Source organism: Apteryx rowi, unplaced genomic scaffold (assembly GCF_003343035.1).
Source record: "Apteryx rowi isolate R43461 unplaced genomic scaffold, aptRow1 scaffold_980, whole genome shotgun sequence".
Classification (NCBI taxonomy): Eukaryota; Metazoa; Chordata; class Aves; order Apterygiformes; family Apterygidae; genus Apteryx; species Apteryx rowi.
This window is the reverse complement of record NW_020451294.1, coordinates 102,465-123,145: the sequence shown is the minus strand read 5'-3', so window position 1 is coordinate 123,145 and position 20,681 is coordinate 102,465. Positions and strand designations below refer to the sequence as shown.

The window sequence follows — 20,681 nt, the reverse complement described above, 5'->3', positions numbered from 1 at the left end:
ACATTGTCTACCTCTCTATTGACAGCTTCCAATAAAAGCTTCCTTTAATAGAGTTGTCCTGACTCACAGGTGTTGGGGGAGGGATGCTGACCTCGTGCAGCATCAAGACTCTCTGACGCATTTGGGAGGCTGTGGTTTCAGGTCTGACAGAATTCAGCCTTGTTTTGCACTAAGCTTGAAAACTTTAACTTCCAAAATACTACCCTATAGCTCCGTGGCAGTTTGAGGCTCGATTTTTTTTAGCTGGTCAACTTAGCAATATTCAGGACTTTAGTCATGCCCTTAGCAAAGCAGCAATGCTCAAAAGCAGGCAAGAGTTTCTCAGAAACACAGCCACCCAGGCTCCTGGCTAGCTCCACCTCTCGTCCGCCCACTCCCAGTTTCAGACATTTCGCATTCCAAAACTGGAAGTGTCTATGCAACRTAAGGTCATGGTATTGCACAAGGCACTCAGCTCCTTCTAAGAGCTACCGTGTCTTCAAAAGTACATCAAGTATAACAGCAAGAGAGTTGTTTACAGTGAATTTCTATCTGAGTGGGAGTATTTTCTCCAAGACTCTTCTAACAAGGATATGAAGTGTATGACTCTTCCTTACGTTGGGTAAAACTCTTACCAAGACAGCGCTTATTTAATACTTCCACATCAGCATTCCTTCCCCTTTAAACTGCCTTTTTAAAAATTGAGAATTAATTCTTATACTTCCCTTAAGTATTTCTGTGCTGGATAATTATAGGACATACTAAACAGAACAAATTTTGCCTGTCTTAAATTTAGAACTACTGAGGCTGTTTGCAGTTCTTGCAGTGCAAGTGGCACCTATGTGGGTTATATGAATTTTCTTTTTTTAATAAAAGGTCTAAATAATTTTTATGATTATTCTTTCACTTGGTCTTTCAATTCCATGATAAATGGAAACTCCGGTTTCAAATGTAACTGAAGGAAACTTTATCTTTCAGTATAACAAACTGAAAGGAAGACAAGCTTTAATTTTTTTCCCCAAAGGACAGTGCACAGGTGGAAATGTGTGCTGGCACATCATGTTATCTTTGATACCGTGTTCAGTTTTTCACCTACAACTAAATCTCAGCTGTTAGCATGGAAAGTGTATTTGGCTTTCCCTTGAATGCAGATGAGTTATATTGGTATCCCCTAAAGACAATTTCTGACATATTTAAATAGAGGATAAATGACCAGTCCATATGTGAGATCCATTAGTTTCTTTCATATGCTCTTATGAGAGAGAACTTGAGATAAAAGAAGTCCTTTTCTATCTACAAATCAATACTGATGGAAGTTAAGGAAAGTTACATTTGCTTTTTAATACTATTCTAAATGAAATTTTAAATGGGCTCCTTTTCAACAGGAAAGAAAAAAATTACTGTGCAATACATTTTTCTTTTTAATCTGTTTTCTGTCTCATGTGCCACCATACAATGGGAAAAGAGCACCACATAGCACAAATAAGAAAGCATAAAGTTATCTTTATATATATTTTCAACAGAGTATGATACCTCATTTTTGAAAGAGAGCATCTGTTTTTCCACACATAAGTACTGTTTTTTAAAGGACATCAATACACTACTGCTCTGTTAGCTCCTACTTGCAAAACCTGTATCCCTTAAAATAGTCATTCAATTGAATAAGTGCTCCAAATTTTTCTCATTTTCTCTGTCCACCTATTGACATGAAACCCTTACAATTCCAACATCTTTGCTAAAAAAAATGTAGGCGCTAGTCAATAAAACTTCACATAGACAATAGTTTGCTTTCACCCTGCCCAGTGCATTAGAGGACTGAAAACCTTTCTGAAGCTTCTTTAGTCCCACTGCTAATTGATCTCTTCTGGAGAGACTCCTGGACTTCAGATTTTATCCTTCCTTCCAAGGACAGAGTGAAAACCACACCTGTTTCTGAGGACTGTATTAAAAACAACGGTAGACAAGGTTTATGGGCATCCAGGCAATTCATCCCCAAAGCTGCCTGATGAGCATATTCTCYCCAAATAAATTTACCACCTCTCTTTGGGTTTTCTCAAGCCCTACTCTTCCACTTCACGCTACCAACCTATTTACCTATCACCGAACATATTGTGAAAAATAACCATCAGTTCCGTGGGTAGGGTTTGCAAAGAGTCTAGATCATGCTGAGATACCTTGTAGAGATATTTACTAACTATGAATGCAAGCAAATAATGGTTTTAGTGGTAGTTAAAAGGGATTGGCCTGTCAGACCTACTGTTTTTCCCCATTTGGCTACAACGGAATTATACAGGATAATTCAGGGCAAACATTGACCTATTACACTTTCTACAGTGCTRTTGAACCTTGTAGAAGCTCCTAAAAGAAATCCAAATGTAAAAATCTCAATGAATTACTATACAGTAATAAATGTGGGTATTTCAAACAGAACAAAATAATTATGCCTTGGTATTTTCATCTAAGCACACTTCACTGCACTTCCTTGAGACTGCACAAACTATATGCTCTTTTCTTCCAGTACTGAAAAATCTCATTCAAATTATCTCATGAGAGAAGCAGAAAGTTTTATACTGAAAATGTGCACAGATTGAGGATCGGAAGACATTGATTTATTTCTAGTAAGTAAAACCATACCTTGCATGCAAGGAACAGCAGAATCTGAACTAAGCGACACAGAATTACTTCCAAAGGGACAGACAAAAAGATATGATAATCAATAGAAAAATCAGCAACAAAGCTGGAATCTCAATGCCCCTTCTTCTTTCAATTAAGATCTTTTGTCTTTATCTTCACCACTGTTCAGACAGCTAAACAGCCCGGAAAACCGAACTGCGAGGGACTGGGAGAGTGGTACAGTACCCTCTGGTGAGAACTGAGCCATTCTCTTGGCTAAGGCCCTCTCTCAGAAAGCAGTTTTCATTTTAAAGGCAACTGAATACTTCATAGGTTGTTGTTCCCTTCCTCCTGGAAGTGAGAAGGTTCAGATCCAGCAGTCAGCATGCAGCAATCTGAATCAGGATACCCAATTAAAATTATGATGGCAGAAACAAAGTAGTGACAGAGGCAGAGGGAAAGGGAAATAGAAAGAATCCTATGAAAGGAGCAAAAAGAGATAAACAAGGACTTTTGCACTCATCTATTTCATCAGATACGCTGGCCCCTTACTCCACTGTATGCAAGGGTAGCCTATGATTTTCATTACGAGTCATTCATTTGGAAGATATAACATGGTTTTGAATCAACAACCCTTCGTCCCACGGCAGAGATACTTAAAATGGAACTAATGTTTTAAAGCCATTTAGCTCCTGTTTGGTCTCTGAGCAAGTAAAAGTTTAGGCTGTAGCATTTTACCACAACTCCAGTGACTTTCTGAGAAGCACAGAAGAGGCTGCCTGAAGGAAAGTCAGACACCCGCCAAGCTGCTTCCTGTGTGCATGAGGTGAGGAACTCTGCACCAGTCTTCGGCCTCATGTAGACAGCTGCCTCCAGTGCAATGGCGTTCACGCAGTGTGTCCTCTGGTACCCCCCATCTCCTTCTGGGGCACAGGTTTCCCCTGGGGGCAGTAGGGAATGGTGCTCTGTGCATGCCACCAGCTACGATCATCAAATCTTCCAGATAGTCAGTATGCAATATAGTCAAGGGTTTTGTACTTTAAGTAGAATTGGCTGCATGTCTAAACGAGAACAGGATGAAGAACCAATGAGGGATAGCCAGAAAAGCATTAATAAAAGTCTAGAGAAAAAGTGCCATAAGGCACTGGTGAACTATCCAAACTGTTACTTTAAAGAGTGAAAGTAGTATTTGTGATATATGCATACATTCTTTTCTTGATATTCATCCATACAAGGTCACCATGTGATATTTTGTGATTCAGTGAACATCCTGACGTCAGCAGCATTCATCTCCCTTCCCATATGCTTAGCACCAGTTCAGTCATCTCCAGTAATGTCCCAGCTATTATTCTAGCTGTCTTCTGTAGGCACAGTTAAGGCAATAAAGCAAGAAAAGCACAGTAGTCCTTCAAGCACTTTGATCATGTGACCTTAGCCAAATTTACTATCACTTAAATGTACTTACTTTTCATTCCACATTAATCTCCAATGTAACCAAAGAGTTTTACAACCATTGTAGAGTTTTTGCATAACCAGTAAAAAATATGCAAAAATTTGGAAAACTGAGTTAGAATAGCAAAGATATGAGCTCACAGACAGCCTATGCTCCTCTGTTTTCCAGGTGGTTGTGGCTTCCATTTTAGAGTGTTTCACTTTGACCACATTCTGTTAGTAGCTTAGGATAAGGCATTTTCCCCCAGGTGGACTACAATACAGTATGGAACATGCAGGCCAGCCAAAGGAACCTTTCAAGCACCAAGTTTTGGTACTGCCATTTGCCATGAGACATGAGGGAATAATAGGCAGATGCAGCTTAATGACAACTGAAAGCATTTTAGCTCAGTGCAGCTAATCAAAGATCTTCATGGAATATGGTGACTTAAAAGAAGTATTTCATTTGGGAATTTCCATGGGAAAAAAAAATCAAAAATAAAAATAGGCACTGCCTACTGAAATTTTCCAGTGGAAAATTTATTCTTGTGGAAATTTTGCTTTCAATTGATAAATTGTTTTTATGGGACATTCCTAAGCAGCTTTAGGCATAGCCCTCATGCTGAGAAGTTTAAAAGCACTTCATATCTGACCTAGTGCCCTCAGAATTCCCTTGTCAGATAAACTGCAAGCACCAGAGCCCTCATCTTTCACTTACTCACACGCAGATTGTGAAACACACAAGCTGGGGGAAAGACAATATATTGACTGCAGTAACAGTACTCACATGGTTACAGACGAGAATGTGTAGCAATGCTTGAAGGATTAATCTTTTAATGTCCCAAATCAAGATTAATTACAAGCTCTTATAAATAAGCTGTCCCTAATGCTCTGATACTGGTAAAGCTGTCATTCAGCAATTTTTTTACCTGCATTAGGGATTACAGGCTTGGGAGAGTCTTAAGTGAAGCTGCTCATAGTAGGCTGCACCACTGGTAGAGAGCATGGGCCTGACTTTTATGTGATCATGTGAATGGACATAAATCATAGGTGTAACTCCATTCTTATTAATTGTTTTAGGCTGGCTTAACCAGTCAGTGAGAACTACACGCTCCATAGCTAACATTACAAAAAGTAAGATAAACATTTTTAATGAGCTTGCTAAGGGTCTTCTAAATTTGTAGGAGGAACACTGAGTAAGTGTCTCCTTTACAGAGTGATATTAGAAAAGCATAAACCTTCATTATAATGTATTTTCTTTCTATCAACCACTTTAGCATGAATCATCATATTGTGTAAACAGGCTAGAAATCATACTTATGGCAGGGCTCAAAGTATCCTGGAAGGAGAAACCTATTAGAATAGGCAGGGTTGTACAACCCCTCCCAGTCCGGAAAGAGCACTCAAATCATTCACCTAAACATTTACAGTGATTTACAGTAATTTTGTACCAGCCCTGTTAACAGTGCACACCAATGCACTTTTAAAACAAAATAAAATACAGATTCCAGTGAGCAAAAAAGTGAATTCTACTGACAATCTGGGATAGATCATGATTTACTCCCGACAGTCTAACTTGCCTCTTTGCCAGCTGCTGTCTTTCCCATGCAGGTTACGCACTAGCAGGATGGAGCCGGCATCCTGCCAGTGGGGCAGAGCAGGAGGAGCCCAAACACGGCCAGGCTGTGGCGGGAGCAGGACCCTGAGGTGCCATCGAGCAGCCCCTGCGCAGCTGGCCGGCTGCCAGCTGCTGCCGGCCATGGTAGGAAGGAGCGCACCCAGGCCACCACTCAGCTGCTGCGGTGACCTTGAGCTATGCCGGTTTGTGAAGTGAATGCACCCTCTGGCCACGCTCAGATTTCTAAACCTCACACTTTCCTAGCGATTTGCAGCAGTCTGCACACACGTATGATGTGGAGGTTGTGCACATATATAGTGTGTGCCCGTATTGCATGTGAGGCTGAGACGTTCCTCGCCCCCTCCCATGGCAAAGACCTTCATCGGTATGCTGATTACACCATGTTTCCTGTTGCTCCGGACCTATGGAGTGCAGTGACCACACGTGCTCAACAAGGCATGCTGCCTGGCTGTAAAAATCATATATCTTAAATTCTAATTACGAGCAACATGAATTTCAGAGATCAGTTTAAAAAATCCTGCGTCTTCCCTGAAAGGAGTTATTCTCTTAGGACATCATAGTAATAAAATACAATCACAATGAAAATCTTACTGATACATCCTTTTTTATTAAGTGACAGGAAGCAAATTTATTTTCAGCGCTGGATACTCAGAGAAATACCCCACATGCTGAGTAGTGTCACCCCATGTAATAAGACCAAGTTGTCTTCTCCAGTAGGTAATAGAGATAGCTCTCCTCTACTAAAACACGTGTGATAAAAGGGCCTAGGCTCGTCTCCATACTCTCTGCATACCTGTTACTATCTCACAGCTGCTTTCATGTCTACAATTTCCTGTGCAGTACAAACTGCATACCACTTCCCCTACAGAAAAAAAAAAAAGCCTTGCTTGTTCTTAATCAACGATGGAAATACTGTCATATTTTCCACTAGCCAAGCTTGAAACCATTACTGAATGAACCTTCATTAATTTTTCCACAACATTTTGCAAAAATGTCAGGAAACAGCTGCACCAGAAATGATTAACTATCCTTATCACTAGGGCTTCATTGGCCAACTTTAAATTATATAGTTCTTCTTCTTTCAAAACTCTACATTCAGTGATGTTGTTGTTATTTTTTAGTTGAATATCCCAATACACTACTTTTTCTTCAGTAATATCCAGTTACACCGATTTAGTGGTGCACAGACATTTTATGATCAGTGGAAGAATTTGTACAGTTTGGAACTGCATACTTCTAGGAAAAGATTGCTTCCTGCAGATTGCTCAGCTGTGTCTTTCTTGGATCAAATTCAATGAAATTCACAACTTGAAGTCAAATTATATTTGCCAGTCAGACAGAATTCATTACACAGACATAAACTCTTCTTGCTGCATTTTCTTAGTCTTTTCCTTTCTTTTCCTGCTCTTTTCCCCTTTTCTCTCCCCACACTTTCTCTCCCACCTCTTTTTTGAGCCATACCATGTGTCAAAACTTACCAAACAACGTGCTGTATATTTTCTGGCAAAAACAAGTGGAATAGTATACTTCATAATTCCAAACATGCAACCACTGAGATGCTAAAAAGCTTGGTACAAAACAGAGTGCAGCCATCTGGAGATAACTGCTAACATGGATCTGAGATTCCCAACTGGCTAAAACTTTGCAATCTCAAAACTTTTTAGTAAAGTGTCAGCGAGCAAGAGAATCCTACAACATAGATTTGCCTAGTGCAATGGATATTATGCAATTTTTCAAAGATGTAAAAATTCTTCAAATTTCTGATAAGAACACTGCAACAGAAACAAGGTTCACAGGACTGCTTTTAAAGAGCTACATAAAACTACAGTTTCTTTCTTATAGTTAAAATATTTAATTTAACATTACTACATTGTGACATGTTACAATGATTCTACATGTATGTCACAGGCAGATTTAAAATTACAATTGCTCACTCTATCTCTGCCTTGAAGCTGTGAGCCTTGAATGTGTAACTTTAGGATATTTTTACACAGAGGGTTAATACATATGCGAATAGGTACAGACATGTATTAGAAGTTACARAAAATTAATCCTATCACTAGGTGTCAGGTGTGGTTAGGTGTTAATAGCTTTATCACACCCTATCACTAATAAAATAACAGGTAGGTTATTTGCAGAAATGATACAGCCACATAAATAGACAGATTTATCTAGGAATTATAGAGGAAGAATCCTTCGTGCTGCCTGTAACTCAAAATGAGCTGCACTTCTCATTTTTCACATCAGTCCCTTGCACAGCAGCATGCATCGCAGCCTGTGACTCACAAGCGGCTCTGTTCACCAGGGGCCTGACAAAGACGAGCTCACCCCGTGCTAGGTGAAGTCCTGAACGTCTTCATTGTCTTCCACAGGCACAAAGCTATCAGAATCTGCCTTGCAACTTCTTACACAGGCCAATTTGCTACTCAATTGGCGCAGTGTTGGCAGCAAAAAAGATCTCTTCTTAAACTACTAAACCAAGGTATTTGCTTAGATAGCAGAAATTGCAGTACACTACATTCTAATGAAAATAYATATACATGTATATGAATTCTACTTACAATATAGGAAATACTGCCAAAAGTATGCAGGTTTTTTAAGGATTTGATTTTAAAACATGCAATGCTGAATTTCTCCTTCACAATATCCTTATCTGTCTCTGTTCTAGTTTGAAAGCATTAACTCACAGTGCCAGAGGATTTCAAGGACTGTGTCCATCCAATATTTGGCATATTAATGCACTGCCAGCTATCGTAGAGCTGTCTGTGGCTGCATGGTGAAAACATGAAGCGCACATGGTACATAGGTAAAATTGAAGCTGTTAGATTCATTAAAAAAGTCTTGATTTTTTTTGGTCTCTGAAATAAACAGAACAAGAACATAAAGAAAAATTACACCCCAAATGCACAGTGTCGTGTATCTTCTTGCAAGCGGCGCAACAACATGGCTTCTTACCACCGCTAGGAAGCAATGGGTCATACAAGAAATATGTGAAAGATACATACTTTTCCCTTCAGCTCTCTTTGAGTGCCCTTAGCTCGTGTGCCACGCGCCGCACTGAGCACCCCGGCGAGCACGGCTCTGTTTCAGCCCCAGAGCAGGTGCGGCACAGGAAGCGTCAGGGCCAGTTTCCCCACTCCGCCGCCTGCGCGGCTGCACTCGCCCCCCCTCCATGCACACACTCACGCGTGGAGCAGCGCACACCACTCACCCAGGTGCCCAGCCTCCCCGTTGGGACCAACAACTTGCCTGAAATGCAATRAGCAATTCAGCTGCGCTGGTGACAGCGCTGTTTCATGCCAGGGGATCTCTCCCTGTCCAGAGACACGGTGCCCATTTCTGCCTCCTCCTGATGTTTTCAAAGACTATCCTTCCTCCTACCCTAGACTGTCAGAAAATCAGCAAAGACATTGCTACCCTGCTCAGCCACCTTCTGGAGATGGAAGAAGAAACATGCTTGTCTCTCTCTGACTAATAATGGGATGAGAAATGAGTGCTCGTGCTTCCCCCTAAGTTTGCATATCTTGAGCTCAAACCACCACGAAGACACCGGAGCACAGCTTTCTTGTGTTCACGCCAGCAGCAATGAGCAGCAGCATCTAGGAGCAATCTCATAACAAAAAGAGAGACCTTGAACTTGCTTCACCCTTTGCACAGGCATTTATATTTGGGCAAAGTGGATAACAGCTCCTTCAGCACTAGGGTAGTGGCATTTTAGACTCGCTTGGCATTCACTTTACCCAGGTATAAATAGCAAAAGGTTTCAGGCAGTAGAGAATCAGGACCAGTATCTTCAAGGATTCTCAGACAAAATAAAGCAGCTAGTCCTCTGCACCGCAACTTGTGCAGCCTCTCTCTGCTGCAGGAATCACCCCCTGCAGGGCGTCTGGGGCTGCTGGTTTGGCAGCATTGTTTGCTCCCGTCTTCAGGGAAAATATGCCTTCCTATCACCCCGCATCTAGCACTGGAATCGCACTGCAAGCTTTCACCTGTAAAGCAGGCAATATAGGGTTCAGTTTGTTAATGGGAGGCTTTTATCAGTTCACACAGAATATTTACTACCTTACCAGTACTAAGTGCTTGCTTTAATATCCTTAGCGCACAAGGTAGCAGTACATATTATCAAAGCTCCAACAGCATTGCTCTGAAGTGCGTTAATTGAGAGCATCTATTTTGAAATTCAGTTGTTCCAAACAAAAAAGTAAAGCATGCCATTACTAGGCCGACACATTATCAGCGAGAGTTCTCAGCATATAAGGGAGCCACAGCAATATGGGCCCAATTCACAGAAGTACCATTAAGTTACACACTAATGAAACCTGAAAAATTTATGCTACAACCCCATTTCAGAGGATGGCTGCCATGCTCTTGCATACCAAAGTTCTCAGTTTTCCACTTAAACCCTACCTCGTGACTCAGGACATGGTGAGGTTTCTGTACTTCAGAAGTATTCCATTACTCCCGCTTACAAATTTCACACCCTGTTAATGCTTCCCAAAGTGGGAACGCAGCTCAGGGGTGCATGAGGACAGTTTGTTTTCCTGCTGAACTTCCAGCATAAATTCCATAGGACCTCTGGCAGAGATGATGTGTTGTTTTTTGCCGACATGTTCCCTAGTAACACCCCTGCTGATAACCATCAATTTGCACCTCTCTCACCCAGTTCTGATCCCAGGCGGCACAGAAAGATCTCTGTTAGCTCTAAGAAACTGAAAAGAAGAAATAGTGCATCACACTCAGAGAGAACTGCTACTGCATGGATATGGAAAGGGATCTATAAGAAGGGATATCCTATATAGCACAACCCTGGACTGCAGAATATTTGGGATTAGTTCCAGGTTTGAGCAAAGGTTCAAGAGACAGCCCATCTTAATTTAACTCTCTCCATTCCTTCCTTCAACTCACACCCAGGATGAAACATAGGTCCAATCCCATTTACCCAATTTATCCAATCCCATAATTCTGAAAAATCTGGCAGTTTATCTCCAATATGTTGTACCTCTTCTTTGAACATCTTCTCCTAGGGTCATGCTATTACATGTCAGTCTCTGGTTTCTTCCTTATGTGCCTAGCCCTGATGATTGCAGATATTGAGCTATACAAACACAGAAGACCAGTGAGAAGGATCCAACATTTTCTTAACTCTTCGCTATTTTAAGCCAATTTCACAAAATTCTGAGGGCTGACATAATTCTCTGAACATCAAGGATGCCATTATTGAGAAGATTACAGAACTGGAGCTTCTCAGTGTCTCTGGTCTCTCAGAGCAACAAAAGTGATTGTGTCTGTACTGCATGCAGGCACAGTTTTTTAGACAAAGTCAACGTGAAGCCTGTCCAACCTGTGACTACCATCCCAAATAAATATACAGCTGCAATGAGAAAATGAAAACAGACCTCTTCTTGACAAGATAAACTGGCCCTCAGATGCCACAGCTAATCTGCTATTGGGTGTCCACTAATTTTAAGTTAGCTTAAGTACTTAGACATAATACTACAGTGTCATTAATTTTGTAACTGCAGTTTACATGTGCCCAAGCATTTAAGAGCCAGAGGAACACTTTGATCTTCAACAAATACCATCAGCAGTACATTTGATATGGCAAGATAAACTGAACAAAACTGTTTCCAGATAACAAAACCCCACCCAACACTTTTTCTTCTGTTTCTTATAAGCACATTTTTCTACTTATTTGTTTCAAAAAGCATGCTCCCTGGATGCTTGATGCAAGAATTGTATGGGGAAGAGAAAGTGGCAAACCAAATATGTGGGCAAAGCAAAGAGAGCACTTCCATATTCACAAAAGCATAACCTGTCCGAAAAGAGAAAACCCTCCTATTTCAGCAAGATATGAGTTCACTTGTAACAAAAGCACATGCAATTAATTAGTATTTAAATGTGAATGAGTTCCACTTGAAGCCTTCTGAGAATGAAAAAAATATTCACCCAGGCCTGCTACCTCAGTTCATTCAAAACACATTTTTCTTCTCTTCCCCTACCTGGCTGCTGATGCCAAAGGTGCAAGTGAATAATGGTTCCAGTCAAGGCAATTTGGTTCACTACTCCAGCGAATATGGCTGTTCACACGCTCCTCCACCTATTTGAAACATAAATATGACAGATATTTAAGAATTGTGGTCAAGTCAGGCTGGAATTTAAAACTTACAGTGGGCTGAATAGCCGTATAACATAAAAATATTCCAAGGTGAAGATAACAGACATAAGAGACCAAAAGTTACATACAATGACATCTTTTCGAGTTTGCCACCTACAGTGACAAAACAAGTTTCTGCTCTGGCTGTGCTACATGGTGTCTGCAGCTGTGAGAGGCAGGCTGGATCCTGCCCCAAGCCCAGAGCACCAGCAGACCCCATGTGAGCTTATGCCAAAGGCATAGCTACAGCCTGCCCTATTTACACCTGCAGGGGTGGGGGAGCACTGGATGCAATGAGGTTACATGCAATGTAATGCAATCAGGGCATGCAGGCAATGTGCCAGGAACTGGAGTCATATCTAATTTGCACATAATAGAGTTGACTCAAATGCCTGCCTCGTTAATACAGTGACAACCTGTCTTCGGTAATCTTGTAGTGACCACACGCTCAGATGGGCCTGGCTTTTCTGATTTTGTTGAAGACCGGTGTGAAAGACAGACAGCAGGAGGACTCCACAGACAACCACGGCTCGCATTTTGCCCAGGATCTGCAATACGGCTACCCCTTTCTTCTAGGCTTCCCTGTGCCCTCAAACCCCAGTACGTGAGATCCCACCCCCGGGCTGCGCGATGGGGACTGGCAACGAGTATGGGCAGCACACGATAGCAGCGCTGCCATTGCTCCTGCTCCTTGCCCTGCTGTGCCTGGCGTGGCTGGGCCGTCATGCTGGGGCCTGGCTGCCCACCCACACCAGGCACTCGGGTCACCAGAACAAGAGAAAACCATGGCCAGAGGCCTACAGATGTTGAGGGAGAGGAGCATGAGAGAACTCAGATCTAAGAAAATCTCAGACTTTGCATGCTGGACGTACAGATTTGTTCATACAGCCTAACTGCCCTCCCAGAGAAGTCAATGGCAAATCTCCCACCCTTTCCAATGAGTCTAACGGTTGTCCATGCTGCCTCACACACAGTGCAAAGCCTGACCCTAACGGGGTGGAAGAAGGACAGGATTTCCACTGTTAGCAGAAGGCAGATGTGATCCAACAGAAACAGAACACCAAAATCCAAAGGGTAAAATAGGCCTGGAACTAGTTAGTAATAAAAGACACATGCTTATGCTTTTTTTCTGTAAAGTTTGCTATCAGCAACAAAAACAAACAACAAATGATAATGTGTTACTAACCAGCAATGTCAACAGTGGTCTATACAGGCCTTTAAGCATATAAAATAACATACGTTCTGGCTCTGAACCCTGACACTTTATCGCATCAATATACAAGTTTCTAGGAAATGAATCTGGATGTGCAGCCAGCAGCCACTTTTGAATCTTTGAACAGACAGGGCCCTATGAGGTTTCAATCTATAGGTGAAACCTCAGCAAGGTTGGAGTCAAGGGCAAAACTCTGTTTTTAGCAGGGCCAGTATCTCACTCTCTTTTTACAACTAGCTTGAGAAAAGTTCTAGTCAAAAAGTAAAGCACAGCAGTAACGTCATGAGTCCTTACTCATGAGTCACATACGCATGTAATCCTTCAGTAAAAGCTAGGGGTGCTCTGAATTGTAACAGGCTTTCCCCGGTGTTGGACGGACACCTTCCAGCCCCCAGGCAGGTAAGCCTGATCCTTCACTCTTTGAGAGCAGGCCTAACTGGCGTTAGTGATGATGGCTACACTTGCACAGTTGTTTTTAATTAACGTGTGTTGTAAACCTGTTTATCTAATCCCCAACCCAAAGACAAGTGGCTTTACTCTCATTTACACTAAATCCTCTCTATAGCACCCTGGCAGGAGCAAAGGGGACTTTTGCTAAAGGAGAACAAAGCCTAGTGAGTGAAAGATGTCCTTTACAAAACAAAAAACCACACTGATTCTGCAGCTTCAAAAAGAGTACTTAAACGGAAATCCCTAAGGAACTCTATATTCTGTTTTCACTAATTTTGTTTTTACCTCTTAACTGATGGGAGCCAGTGTCTTCCCCACACTGTGACTGTCTTCAACAGAGTTTCTCAAAAGATACTTTAGGGTTTGATCCAAGCGTGAAAGACTCCTCCTGATCTCAGTGAGGCTTGGATCAGTTTCTGAGTCTTTACCTTAAGAAGCTTAATCTATACTTCTAATTAGGAAAAATATTATCTAAAGCAAGATCTGATTAAGAACAGTAAGATTTACACAGTACTACTGTATTTCCTTGCTAACTTACTATCTTACAGCAGCACTGGAGCTAGCAAGAAGCCCATGGTCTGAGGAAACAGCCAACCTACAGAGTCTTTAACAACCCCAGATAATGCACGTGTCATCAAATGGAATTTTACTGCCCAATTAAAGCTCCCAGAGGCATTGCTGTGATACTAAAACCAGGAACTTTTAATTTGTTTTTATCACTGCATTAATAAAAACTTGTGCAATCATTAGTTCTTTGGCAGCAAGAGTAAACAAGCGTTCCTTTAACAACTGCCCACCAAAGAGACAGAGCAATGCAACAACCATTGCTGATAATTTGCTAATATTTGGTCATATCTGCTCAAGACTTTTTTAATCTACTGTAGTTGTTTGCCAGTCATGGCGCCTAAGATTAAACAAGCACATCAGAAGTGAAACTGGAGTATGAGAAGCATGGCTTATTGCTTGGAAAACTTTTTTCATTTTGAACTTTGTATCTCATAAACTCAGCCTTTTACATGGGACCTGGAAACACACAGGCAGAAGTACTCTGATAATGACTACTATCATCTGCTTTCAAAAGACTGCTAGGTTCTCCCTTGGCAACTCCAGTAATTATTTTATAATCATAAACCTGCACTTCTAGTGGTAAAATAAAAATGCACCAGGGCAGTGGTATCATCTGACCTTAAAGATTAATTCCTTCCGTGGATCAACACAAACAAGGATTTTGTTTTATATTACCTCTTATATATCTTTTAGACAGTCACTGTAAGTTCAGTTAGTAAGGGGGTGAAAGTGAGATTCCTGTGGACTTGCAAGGTAAAAGATATCAGAAATTTCATGTGTATTTTAATGAGAAACTAAAGTTTAAGGAAAACAACTGACAAATATTTATTTTACTGCTAATTATTTTAAGGTTTTGAAACAGCATAGTAAATGGGTGAAATTGCCTCAAGAGTACAAAGAGTGAATAAAGCCTTTCCCGTGTTACTCCTAACTGTCTTGCAACAGATACCGTTCCAGCACAGATTGTACCTTAACATGCTTTGGGAAATTACCTAAAATCTCAGTCTGACCAGGTCTATAGGAAAGCCAGATGCCATATAAACTGCAAGCAGCTTCCAGGGTTGTATAGGATAATTTGTATCAAAGAAAATCAGTGCAACATACTGTATAAAAATTTGCACAGTTCTGTAGCTTACCATCCCAGGGCTGGATAACTCAAAGCATTGCTGTGAGATGCAAATTTCCCGCTTTTTTTCCATGGGTTCAAACCACCCTTCAGACACGTGAAACAGTTGTCTTACCAAATGACCATGAAAGCTTCTCTACTGTGTTATGTAGGGACTGTGAATCCAGTCTGTGTGGATTTTCGAGTGCCCTCTTTGCCCTCTTTCTCCTTTTCAAATGCAGGAAGTCCAGAGAATTCTGTGAATTATAGTCTGTAATGGTAAGAAATCTAAAATTTGCTTGATTGCTGCTATGATGCATTAAGCTCCAGGCATCAATCTCAATCTCAGTACTCTTTCTCTGAATGGGCAATATTTTACAGTTATCACTCTCTAAACAAGGCACAATTTATTAGAGACACAATTTGATAGCTACAGCAGCTAAGAGTAGACGCAAAAATGTCTTCCTACTTGAGGAAGGTAAAAGCAATGTCATACTTTAAATTGACTTCATATGATCAATGGCAGAGCACAATCATCTGAGAAATGACGTTCATGCTCTGATCAAATACAATCACAGCAAATGTAATTGAATTTGGAAGAAGTGGAAGACATTTATTCTCATTACTATACTTGTGTTCTTACTTAATATGTTTGCACAATTCATCTATGAATAGATGAATTGAAATACTTATAGTGTATTTACCTTTGCCCTCTTAATTCCAGATCATGCTGGCAGCCCTTGATACTGCAAAAATATGTTTCAGCAACAAGCAGGTGGCTGAAATTAACAGGTCAAACCTTGAACTACCTCCAAAGCCAAAGAAATAGAATTTACTTTTTGAAATAAATGTCTCTCTCTGTGCTGTAAACATTTTCATCTTCATTACTAAAACAGAAAGAAATTTGAAGCCTAATTTCATTTTCAGTATTTATGCTTCTTCCTTCTCCACATTTTTCTCAATAGGAGTGTAATAGCCCATTTAAATTTTATTTATTCACAGCTTTTCATCATTTTTGGTACTTGGGTTCCTGCATGCTAGCGCAATGTTGCAGATCTGCAGGCAAAGAACATCAAGAATCTTTGTAAGTTTTTTCATTTTGTTGACATTTATATATGTGTGAATACATATTTGTGCATATGTGTATATCCTTAGATATATGTATGCATGTATACACACGTATGTGTATACATATGATATAAATAAAAATACAAATAAAAATACAAATAAATAAACATACAAATACATGTATATGTTAGTGCAACTGTTTCTATTGGCTCTCAGGCTCCGCAGAAAGTTAGCAATCAGGCCAAAAATTTACCTAAATTTACCTAAAAAAGGTGTAATGTGTCAAATAACTTTTGGAACATCACCTATGAACTTTGTTTGTTTAATTTAGACATAGGTGTTTCACTTTATTAAAATAAAACAAATGATTTTTCTTTGGCAGCATTAAATAAACCATTTGATCCTCTATGCATTCTTTCTTTATCCAAACCTACTATGTGCAGGATCCTATTTTGCTGCTAGCACTGGAACTATGATTTTGGGTTACTTTTTTTCACTTCAGCCAAGAGCTAAATTAGCAAGAGCACATCCCCCTAAGTATAGGCCCATAACCTCACTGCAAATAGCAGTTTAGACACTGCCAGCTGAGATCAATGCCCTCACTAACCAGGTTCGATGCTTTTAGACAATGGTCAGGCTGACAATTGACACCGTGTCCACATACACATGTTGCTCAACCCATTTGTCTAGTCTGCTGTTGCCAAGAAAACAGGGCTGTTTGTGCAGGCAGCTGGCACAGAGATGCTAGTACATCTGGCGATCATCTGAGAGTGGGCAGAGAAAGCTAAAACATCAAGGTATCAGCAGAGCCCAAGATAGGATTCCAGGTACAGTTCATGCTCTAAAAGATCCAAACAGGCTTCAGTAAAACGCACTCTAATTACCATGAGGAACCTCCTACATCAAGTGCCTTTGCATTCGCTCCCTCCTTTGAACGGCTACCCTGCTACAACACCAGCACAAAGCTGCAAAAATAACAGCCATGCACACTGCGAAGAAACTGAGGCACAGCCACTTGTAGCTGCCAAGCAGGCAGGTTGCAAGGCAAGAGGCGTCCCATAAACCCATGGCAACCACTTGAGCTGCCAAAACCATCTCACCAGAAAGACCGTCCCTGCAGGTGTCCTATGCAAGTTCAAGCCCCCGGCAGAGCAAGGGCAGCAGCACRGGAAACCTCAGCAGTGGATGAGAGCTACCTTTGTTCCTGAGAAGCTGGCAACAGTCAGGTGTGCAGAACACCAGCAGGGAGGTGTGAGGCCCAGGAAAGGCAGAAAATTGACAGCAGGGAAAATACGTGAATTCTAAGGACTTAGGGTCTGTTTACAGTGTTTTGGTTGTTGTCACCTACAAAATCTAAGCCCTTATTCTCTATAAAATAAAATTAAGACCTTGGTGAGACTGGTGATAAATCAAAGCATAGATTTCATTCAAGGTACTCTGGATTTACATCAAATAAACTGAGATAGGTCCCAGATGCTAAGTTCCTGTTTGGAAAGATAGCTTGCCCAGCACAGGATACACAGTCTTGTCAAGTCTGCAGCCACAATGAAGCACCATCACTGGCAGCCGTACATCTGGCTTAAAAATCCAAACGGACCATTAATACACCTCTGACCACAGACTTTGTCAGCACTTTTGCTGGATGCTGTGTGACTTCTTTACAAGGAAATGAGTGCTCTACTTCTCTTTGCCTTGTTATTTTCATGTCTAGAAAGGGAATGTTTAAAGCGTCCTCATTCCCGTTACGTTCACACTCTTCCTTCAGGTCTAAAGAAACACACGAGGAAGAAGGCAGTGGAGTCTTTGGTCCTTCCCAGCGAGGCATGGTCCATGATCCCTCTGCACTGATGTCAACGTGTTCTTGGTGTGTGCTCAGTAAGTTAGTAATTTGTCATGAGCGTGGGCCCTAGCCATACATGGCAGGCTGGAGGAGGAATGACCTCAAACTCCGTTTCTAATCCAGGGGGCGTTGCCAAAGCACAGTGTTTGAGTTTGATGCCTGAAGTGCAGAGATATTTTCAGCTCCTGAATCACACTTTTGGCTCCACAGCTAACTTGAACTTCTCTTTAATTTTGTTAGCAATTTTTCACCTTCTGTAATCACCACTGACTCTCAGAAAAAGAAAATGAGCTGGTATGTTAAAGAAAAAATAAAAATGGCCATAAATATGAAGAATATTTTTAATCACTTTTTTTAAACCCCTTTTATTTTGTTCTCTTGTATGTGTGGGGGAGTGGAGCTAAACAAATTACTAATAGATTAGTGGTGCATCACAAATGTCTGGTTTCTTTATTTCACATTCTAAATATATGCTATTAAATGCTGCCAGTGAATGTTTGTGAATGATTTTGGTGTCCAACACAAGAATGAAACAGTCCGAAAAATGAGGAAGCACAATAGCAGTTAGCCTGGCTACAGCTATGGGAGAGCCTTGTGGGATCCCATTTATATGTTCCTATAGCTAAGGCAAAAATGTATCCCTATGCTTTTCCCACGAAACAATATTGACTAGACCACAACTCATGAGCGTAATTTAAATCTGGCAATAATGAGAAAGCAGCATCTCATTTTACAATACAAAAGGAGTAAGTTATAATTGGCGTAGCCTGCCAATTACAACTGCATCCCCTATCTGTCGCTATGGCCTGATTCTGCTCTCACTGAATTTATCAGGAAAACTCCAGGAAAATGAGCTCTAGGACAGACAAATTGTGTATCCTCATTGGCAGCTGAGCAAGCCATTTAAGCATACGCTTAATTCCATCTCTAATCAGTAAAGCAAATTCAGCAAAGTAAAGCATATGCTCAAGTCAAAGGTGAACAGGTAGTATGCATCTTTCTGAATATGGGTTTGCCCCAACTCAGGCCACTGCATTGACTTCCTTTAGAGATCATCATAGCAGAAGAAGGCAGAATTCAGCTGTTAATCAAACTGTCACTTATGCAGGTAAAGCACTAATCTTTTTCAATCATCGATAGATTGGTTAAGCAAAAACAACAAAAAAAACCCACCCAGGACATATCCTTAGACTGGACATGGATATCTATATGTACTACCATGGATTGCAGGGAACCACTGAGGTAGAAGGAGGTAAAACAGAAAAGATGAGGCAAGAAGCTACCATGAGGAAATCCCTTGCATTCAGGAATTGCTGATGAACCTCTCTGAGCCTTTTCACAGAGTGAACTGGGAGCTTTCTTATCCACTGGAAGAACAGGGAAAAATCGTGGGTGTTTCAGCTTCCAGGGTTCCACTTCCTTCCCAAGGGAAGGACAAAAGAGTAGGAAGAATGAACATGCTATTTTGATAAGGAATGTGGCTCTTTATTTGGTGCACTGAAGTAACTGGTTAGTCTCCAAAGTCTTCTGAAACCTTTCCTTTTCCTTTAAATTTCCTTTGGTCTTGGCAAGAAACATTAATCTAATGCAGACAACTTCCAGCTCCCCAGGAGCATTCCTAGACTACAGACAACTGAGAAAGAAAAAAGTCTGTTGCAAACAGCAGGGCTGTAACAGTTCACTAGGAATTTACCTTCAGCAGTAGGCTGCACCATTTGCCTACATCTGCCCTTCTCCTCAGATGAAGGGGCCTTATCTACCTTTGCATTTAGTCCAATCTCAGAGATCAGGAATAAATTACAGATGCCTCAGGGCTGCCCTAAATTCTGCTCAGCTGCCCAAGGCTGCCTGGTCCAAAGCACACCACCTTTGAGAGCAGCCTGGAGGAGGCCACAGCAAGGGGGAACCTGAGAGCTGAGCTCTACCTGCTCTCTAGCTCCTTCAGGCCACCAGAGAGATCCAGAGCGGGGTCAAAGAACTGATTCATTTTCTGTTTGAGATTACAATCTGTCCCTGCCCCAAAGGCACAGGGAGCTGTATGGTATAAATGTTTGCAGAAATTAAACAATTACAGCAAAATACACATTATGCAAACATCTTCTCTCTTTCAAGATGACACAACATAGAGCACCAAGCACAAACAAACAAAGCACAGAGGCATTGTGGAAAAAATCGTTTAGCAAAGAGCTTCTCTGCTCTTCTTACAGCCATTAGGGCAGCAATAATGCTGAAATGGCTGGCCAGCCCTGAAAATTGGATAAACTGAGACATAGAAGAGACAACTGAAAGCAAGGAGACAGACTGAAAAAATAAGTGAGACAACAGATGGAAAGCAGAAATGCAATGTCTAAACTGCAGCTGTAATTCTGCTAGTAACGACCATGTTTAAGCATAGTTCAGCTTGCATTCCTATTTTTGAGAGGACAGAAGTTTTCTTTTAAAGAAAACATGTTAGCAAAACTGCTATGGGCTCTCCCCAGACAGTCTGTGGGACAGGAAGATTACTGCTCTCCATACATAGGAGTGAAATGAGGCTTCTCAGGAAGGGCAAGATTCGGACACCCTACCGGTTCCGGTATAATGAATACAGCTGTCCTAGCGAGTTCACTAGTACTGCTACGG

General features: G+C 41.2%; 1 protein-coding gene across 8 annotated transcripts in view; it reads right to left on the bottom strand.

Moving 5' to 3' along the window:
* The window catches only part of HIVEP2 (human immunodeficiency virus type I enhancer binding protein 2), a 149,732-nt gene that overhangs the window by 44,014 nt on the left and 85,037 nt on the right, over positions 1 to 20,681 (bottom strand). For 7 of the 8 annotated variants that reach the window (XR_003251805.1, XM_026055093.1, XM_026055094.1 and 4 more), the window contains one exon: positions 11,662 to 11,759. The gene's annotated coding sequence lies outside the window, so the exon portion shown is untranslated. Of the gene's footprint in view, positions 1 to 3,330; positions 3,654 to 11,661; positions 11,760 to 20,681 lie in introns of all 8 variants that reach the window. The other variant, XM_026055091.1, reaches the window with a different exon arrangement.